The following is a 7,983-nucleotide window of genomic DNA, read 5'->3' on the forward strand; positions in this document are numbered from 1 at the left end:
GAGCAACAATAACAACAACAACAACAAAATAAATAAATAGGATCGTTAAACAATAACATTTTACCTGACACAACAATAACAACAAACGTTGCTAAGTTGAATTCATGTTTTTCATGCCTCATTCAATTTGGAGAAGAGGTGATGGAGTTCCGAAACTCGATAATGGAAGAAATGTTTTTAAATTTTATTTATGGAAAAAATGATGTTTACAAGTTTGGCTTAGGGGAGGAATAAAATTTCGTAAATGGAAGAGTTTGGAGGCAAAAAAAGAAGTGTGTCTAAGTATATAGAGGGAAAAATTGAATGAACTAAGAGCATTATATATCTTTAGAAAAAATTATGTGTAATTTTTCACCACGTTGGAATTTCAACCGTGGTAAAAAGTGCTTAAAAATAAGTAAAAAATAAAAAAATGTTGGTGTTGGGATTCGAACCCATGACCATACGCCATTTTCCCTCACGGTTGGAATTCTAGTCGTGATGAAATGTGACTTAAAAATAAGTAAAAAAACAAAAATGTTGATGTTGAGATTTGAACCCATGACCAAATGCCACTTTTCACCACAATTGGAATTCCAACCGTGGTTAAAAGTGACGTCTTTTTACTTTTCCCCACGGTTGTTATTAATGACCGTAGTGAAAAGTCTTTTAATAAAATATAAAAAAAAATTGCAAGCACCTAAATATCACCTATTACTTCAGTTTATTGAATATTTGAGGTAATAACATGTTACCATAGGTATATTTTATAGTAGTGTTAGAGGCTTTGTCAAGTCTATGACAATGCTAACTATGATGATGTGTTTTGAGTGTAAACACTAATCCTATATGTAGCACCTCAAATTTGCACCCATCATTGTACATACATTTTCATATTAGGTCATAGCATATCATGGTCCATTGCATAGCATTGCATTGCCTCTTTTGCCTCAAGTGCAAGCCAATCAAGGAATTAGGTCAAACTGATCAGGAGATCAGTCAGTCAAGCAAGCAAGCACAATTCTCAAGGAGCCAAAGCCTTAGGGTTGGTCCAACAAGTTCACATGACTTGGAGGTCCATTTGGAGTGTTCATGTCAAGGGTTGAAGGCTCAGAGGTCATCAGTTCACACACAGACAGTCAAAAACCCTAGACAGTCAACAGTCAGTCAAAGCAGTGGATGGTGGCCATTCTTGTGGGATTTGGGCACCATGATCAATAATCAAGAGTTCATACAACTTGGGACATCATTTGAAGTCAAGTTCTCAAGGAATTAGGGTTTGGAAGTCATCAGTCAATGCGCAGTCAGCCAGAAACCCTAAAAGTCAACTGTTGGTCAACTGTCCATTTAATCAGTGATTTGATGATTGGAATTGGTTTGTGAGAGTTCATTCATGTCCAAATAGTCATCATATATCATGCCAAACACCATCATGGAAGAATTTGAAGCCAGATCAAAAATTTCCAAAAGTAGAAACTGGGCCTGTAGCTGAAACCTGCCATAAATGGAAAGTCTTGATCCTCAAAACTACATCATGATACAAGCCTCAAATGAATTTTTGCCCAACATGAAAGTTGAAGATCTTGTTCTCCCATTTCCAAAAAGTCCTAGAACTCTTAATTCCCATGTGTGGTTGGCAAGTTATGATCGAATCGATTTCAGAAAATCTTGAACTTCAAAGGGCCATATCTCCCAAACCGTTTGGCCAATTTTGGTGGGGTTTTTTCCTACAAGTCACATTTGATCCCCTCTTTCCAAAAATATAAATTTCATGTGCCAAAACCTCACCAATCAAAATGGCATATTTTGACTTTTCTCATTTAAATGCAAGTTTGACCAAGAGTTGACTTTTTGATATAAACATTTTTTCAACATTTGGCCAATTGGGAAAGCTCAGAAACGTCATTTATAATGTGTTTGCAAAGTCAAAATATGCAGTACATGAGGCCATTGCTTGGTTGCTTGAATTGTAAGAAAAGTACAATCTCACCATACTTGTCCATACCATCCACCATGCCTTGCCTTGTACCTCAAAAGGACAGCAATTATGCAGCATTTTTTTCTGTCACTATGAACACATTTTGCAGCCATAACCAACAGAAAAGTCATTGCCTTAGTTGCTTGGATTTTGCAAAGAAAGTACATTGTCACCATGCTACCACATCTTGCAACCTTGCCTTGTACAGTCACATTGCAGAATTTTTCCCTCATTTCCTGTCATGAAATTGAATCAGCAGCAGCATCAAATGGAGTGAGGACAAAGAAATTCATTGATGCTCACATGCTAAACATGACCTTGCTGCTTGCATTCCTATTTTTCTGTCAAGGACATCCATACCTCCATGCCATAACTTGTACTGTCACATGAGACTAGCAGCACCACAGACCAGCAAGTAGCAGCCATACACAACCACCTTACACTCATTACCACACACCCTTGGCCATTCCTCTAAAAAACCTGTCACAACACCCTGCAGCAGAAAAAGAAAACCTTGGCAATTGCTCAAAACCATACCCTCCATCCTGTTGCTGTCAGGAGTGACACCTAGCAGCCACAAAAACATGGCAGCCACATAGCAAACCATGGATCACTCATCTAACTCACCTTGCCATTTGCATTTTTCCTGTCAAAAACAAAGAGCACCAAAACCCTGCTACAGCAGCGACAAACCACAAGACCACAGACCAAAACACCTTCACTCATTTTTCCAACCTCATCCTTGCTTGCTATTGGCATTTGATTTTTCTGTCAAAAACATAACAAGACTAAGCCTGGCTTGCCAACAGAACACTGCATACAACATTCTCTCCAACACACCATACATCTTGCTATTTTGCTGTCCAAACAAAATGAACTAAACTGGCCTTGCCTAATACCATGCCTTCCATTATTTTTCTGTCATAAAACAACCAGTAGCAGTAACAGCAAGAGCACCACAAAAACCATTTTGGCCAAGGCAAGTGGAGGAAGCATTCTCATTCTGAAAAAACACCTTGCTTGGCATTCCCAATCTTCTGTCAAGAACTTATAAAAAACCTGCAGCATCCAAGAGTAACCATACACAGCAACAAGGCCATGGCTCCCTCTCTCAAAACCTAACCCTGCTACCTGCATTTCACCTTTCAGTCCAACCCTGCATTACACCTTAAAAACCCTAGCAGCAGACCAACCAAAAGCCTCCCACCTTGCCTTGCATTTTTCTGTCAAAACTTGGTCCAAGATACCAAAAGAACAAAACCTAACCTTTTGCATTGTGTGAAGTCTGTCCCAAAACCAAAAAACTAAAGCATGGCATATTGTCATTTCCACATCTCTTCATCATGTTAAACCAACTAGCCTACAAAACATATAACAAAAACACACTAACATCATCAAACCAACAAGAATTGCATTTTTCAACTTCCTGTCCAAAACCTCCAAAGGACCAAATTTGCTTGGCTTGAAACATCATTAAAACAGCATTGTGGACCTATTGCAACCATATTTCTCCACTTGTAGAAGCCTTTCCATCACTGTCTTCAACCTTGCATCATCCATGGCAGGTTAGATTTTAGGCAAAGGCAAGCATCCACAAGGCAGAGTTCTTCAACTAATCAACATTTGGAAAGCTTTATTTCATCTGTTTCGAGCATTGGTCACCAAATACCAACTGAATCACCACTGTTCCTCCAAACTGGTAAGTTTTCGAGCTCCATGATTTCTCAAATTGATACATGAGTTTAAGAGGTCTTTCAATGCTGAGTGCCATGATGTTCTTATTTTTGGAAATGGTTGTGTGTGCATAAAGATATTTGGAAAACAAGTTTGGTGTTAAAATGTGTTTTTGCTCGATTCTTGACTTGTGTGTGGTTTTAATGGAAATCAATGGTGGATTCATGTTGACCTTGCCATGCTGATCATTTCCATATATTCAATTTTGGTTTTTGGGCAAGTTTGTGAAATCATGATTTGGGGATGGTGATGAACAGTGAAACCCTAACTTTCAAAATATTTTCCCAGATTTTTCTGCCCCATTTCTCACGTGCATGGCTCTTCATTCTACCAGCCAATAGAAACATTTCAATCCTTGCCCAAAACGACTGTGTTTGGTTAAGTGACTCATGATATTACAACTTTGCCATTCTTGCTCCATTTATTTCATTTCAATTTCACATTTTTATAACCAATCTTCCAAAAATCATAACTTGCTCATTTTTGATCCAAATTCAATGGGATTTTTTGTGTTGTGTTCATCATGATCTCTACTTTTTTATCATTATTTTTCCAGAATTTTTGGATGAGTGGTTTTTAATTGGCCTTAGGGTTTGTGACATGTGACCAAATTTTGTACACTTTGCCAAATCAATTGTGAAATGATGAGAATGTATCCAATGGCCCCCAAATTTTTTGTGCTTAAACTAGACACACTCATGGTGATTTTGGTATAGAGTTTGTGAATTTATCATTTGTGGTTTGTGAGTTATGAATTTTTGAATTAGGGTGTGACAATTTGTGTCACACCATTGATGTCCAACTTCATGATTTTCATTACCATGCTTCTTGACCTCCAATTGATCTGATTTTTTGCATGAACCTACTTTTGTATGTCTAGTTTACATGTGAATTTTCTTGGAGTTATTTGTGGCATTTCCTAATTGTTTGAGATTTTCTCCCCTGCCTAGTCAAATGTTGACTTTGTGTGACACATGTTCCCACTTCATTTGTGAAATTCTCATACTTTATTGGATGGACATGAAATTTTACATGAGATAACTAGACATCCTCATCTTTGCCATGGTTTTAGTCCCATTCATTTATCATACACCATTCTTGACTTATGATTTTTCTAAGTTGATGCATGTTTGGTTGACTTCTTTGAGCATGTTCAAAATGGTTTTGACTTTCTGATTTTCATTGACTGCCTTCCACTTGTCCAAATGGGATGAAATTTGACATTCTTATCATGCTATGTGTTAGTTTTGATCATGATTTATTTGGTGATTTTTGGAAAATGTTTAGATTGCTTTTGAGTTAAGTCTTGCTGTTGACTTCTATGAGCTTCTGTTTGCCATGTTTTGACCTAAATGGTTCATGAAATGATGATGATGATTGATATGAATGTGAACCCAATTGGTTTTGTTTCCTAATTGTTTGAACATGATTTTGGATACTTGCCCCTTTCTGTTTTAACTTTCTCATTTACTTTTGACCCTAGGCTTGTCCTAGTGGTCCTGTTACTCACCTTTGAGCTTGTGTTTTCAGGTTGACCATCAAATGGCCATTAAGACCAATTCTTTTGATTGAGCTTACTCAAGTATCATTGCCTAACCTCTTTGTTTTGTAGGTGGCTTGGCTCACATGCCATAAGCCTTGTGCCTTGCACATCCTTGTGCCCCCTAATTGACTGTTGGTGTCTGTTTCTGTTTGTTTTGTTTGAAGTTGCATACTAACATCTGCTTGACTGTTTCAGGTGCTTTAGTTGCTTAGTTCCTTGTGAACTTTTTGCTTTGCTTTGCTTGTATAAGCAATTTGCATTGAGGTATGTCTCTTCTACTTCATGTAGTCTGGAAGACCTGGCCTGTTACTTGGCCAGGCAACTGTCTGAAGTCCTCCTTAAGAGGCAATGTTTGTGGATGTTTAATTTTGTCCTTGCATAGAGTCAAAGTCCTCCTAAGTGAAGAGGCAATTGGTGGAAGGTAGGGATATGCAATCTATCCCCCACTATTCAGTGTGTCATCCGCTTTGCTCACACCACTGTGTTGATGCATTGCAGATACAAACCCAAGATCTTGTACAATTGCACAGTTGAGTCAGTTTCAAATGTGTAGAAGGGTTCCCACTTTCTGAACCCACACATTCCTGTCTTGAGCTCTCCCTGGCCAGGGATAAGAGCTGTGAGGTCTCATCCTCACTTCATCCTTTCATCTGCTTCACCTTAGCCCCTCAATGGCAAGGTTAAGAGCACCCTTACCCCATTCCAGTTGGCCCTAGTACCTAACCCTTGATGTTTGAGCCCCCTTGTTGGTGTGTTTATTTCATGCTGTAGGTGCTTCATGTGATTGCCTGCTTGCTTTGCCTCTTTAGGTTTAGCTTAGACTTGCCCTTGTGCAAGATAGGTTGTGCTTGACTTGCCCTTGTGCAAAGTCAAGTCTGTGTGGCTTGCTCCCTGTGTGAGCCATGTTTAGAGTTGTTTGGCCGAACTACGGCAACTCTGATTCTCACGTTCAGATGAGATACGTAGGCACGAGATGCGATGTCTTGTCGAGTTTGACTAACCACTAACACTAATTCTTTTCTCTCACCCCTGTTGTGATTGAGATATCCCCTTCCTCTTGCCCTAGTTGCAATTGAGACCTTGCTTTTCCTGTGTCTACTTAGGATAGGTTGGCCCTTGTGCCATTTAGCTAGAAACCATAACTTAGGGTTGATTTTGCATGACAACATCTAGGCTCGAGTCGTAGTCTCCCTAGAGTTGTGTCTCCCTCTGTTACCTGGTTAGGCTAGTCCTTTATCCCTCCGTAGGGGAACTACATCGCCCTGATCTTCATACCAGATGAAGTACGTAGGCAGGAGATTGAGCTGATCTCTCCGGGCGCCCTTTCTTTTCTTTTGTGTGTGTTGTCTGACCTATGTTAGGCTCGAGTCCCTGACTCCTTAGCATGTGCTGTCTGTCTGTTTGTGTGTGTGTGCTTAACAGTTGTAGGCTGAGTCCCCGACTCCCTATCAACCTGTTGTGTTGTTGTGTGCTTGGAAGCCGATGTAAGTCCATCGAGTGGCATTTGGGTTCCAGTGTGCGTGTGTTTGGTTCGGATGCTGATGTAAGTCCAGTGATTGGCATTCAGGCTCCATGTTTGCCTTCTTGTGTGTGTTTTGGTTCGGATGCTGACATAAGTCCAGTGATTGGCAGTCGGGCTCCACGTTTGCCTGTGTCTTGTTTGTTTGTGTGCGTGTCAGCCGAGCTACGAATGCTCTGATTCTTCTCTCGTCCGAGAAGATACGTATGCATAGGATGCGACATCCTAGCGAGCATGTGTCGTTTCCCCAGTCCGAACTACTTCGACTCTGATGTCTATGCCTGATAGACTAAGTAGGCCCAGGATGCGGTATCCTGCCGAGTCAGTTTCAGTCAGTTCTCTTTTGTCTCTTTTCAGCCAGTGTGTGTGAGTTTGAGCAGTGTTTAGCAACCATTTTTCCTTCCTTTTGTGCGCGGATCCCGTAGAGTACTACGGATGCGTAGGGGTGCTAGTACCTTCCCTTCGCATAACCGACTCCCGAACCCATACTCTTTGGTCACGAGACCATGTTCTTTCCAGGTTTACTCTGAGCGTTTCCTTTCCCTCTTTTGGGATAAATAACGCACGGTGGCGGCTCTGTTGTTCTTGCTTTCCCGCCGGTTTTTCGCGCGATGCGACAGCTGGCGACTCTGCTGGGGAATAGAGAAGTTGACCTATGCTGGTCCATCTTCCCTGAGCGAGTCTCTCCTAGCGCTCTCTAGGTTAGGGCTTTGGTTGCTTTGTGCTGTTATTTATTGCATTCATTGTATATATGTGCATTTATTATTTGCATTTATTGTTTGCATTGATGTTTGCATTCATATTCATCTGTTCATCTGGCTGTGTTTCTCTGTTTGGGGTGGGAGTTACTCGAGGTAAAAGGCCCAATACCCAGGCTATGAGTGAAATCTAGGAAACCTAGGAATAGAGTGATTCATGGGAAGCGGGTGGTATGGCGCCACTTAGCGGAACATTGATATCACGAGCAGTTCAGACCCTGGTGGGATACTGTCGTTACATACTTCGGGTGTGTATATGACAGTATTTCTGCGAAAGGTTATTTATGCTGCGTTTCTCTCAGCTTTACCCTGGCCTAGACTACGCCCGTGAGTGGGAAGGGTTGTTCATTACAGGTACCGTTGGTGACTTTGGTTCTGTTGGTGACTCTAGTTCAGACAACAGTGTGATCAGTTTGACCATAAGTTGGATTTATGTTCTGATCTTGACTGAAGCTTCGACCTAGTCAGAGTT

The sequence above is a fragment of the Lathyrus oleraceus genome, chromosome 3, assembly GCF_024323335.1.
Source record: "Lathyrus oleraceus cultivar Zhongwan6 chromosome 3, CAAS_Psat_ZW6_1.0, whole genome shotgun sequence".
Taxonomy (NCBI): Eukaryota; Viridiplantae; Streptophyta; class Magnoliopsida; order Fabales; family Fabaceae; genus Lathyrus; species Lathyrus oleraceus.